Source organism: Notothenia coriiceps, unplaced genomic scaffold, assembly GCF_000735185.1.
Source record: "Notothenia coriiceps isolate Sejong01 unplaced genomic scaffold, NC01 NC01_scaffold00017736, whole genome shotgun sequence".
Taxonomy (NCBI): domain Eukaryota; kingdom Metazoa; phylum Chordata; class Actinopteri; order Perciformes; family Nototheniidae; genus Notothenia; species Notothenia coriiceps.
Window position 1 is genome coordinate 35,923 of NW_011350437.1, and position 371 is coordinate 36,293.

Genomic DNA, 371 nt, shown 5'->3' on the forward strand with positions numbered 1-371 from the left:
TTTTAGGACGCGCCACTGCACACTCTAAAGTACACAATGTTATTGAGCCGTTTCCGCTCTACATCCTGAACTCTCCCCTTCGATGCAATGTCACTTCGTTCCTTTGCGGACTGGTTTGTTTTGCTGCTAGCTCCGTTGTGCCGACAAAGCAACTGATATATTCGCGCAGAGACAAAGAGGATCTTACCAATTACAACATGAGAAAAGTGCGTTTCGGGAACTTACGTGGTGCGGTAGTTGGTTGCAATATCACTCCGAGAAGCACCTGAACGAGTGGTTAGATAGAGAGTGCTACGACCCAAACCAGCACCAGCACCACCCAGCCATGTTGTTCATTATACAGATAAACCCAACAAATTACTGCATGCATA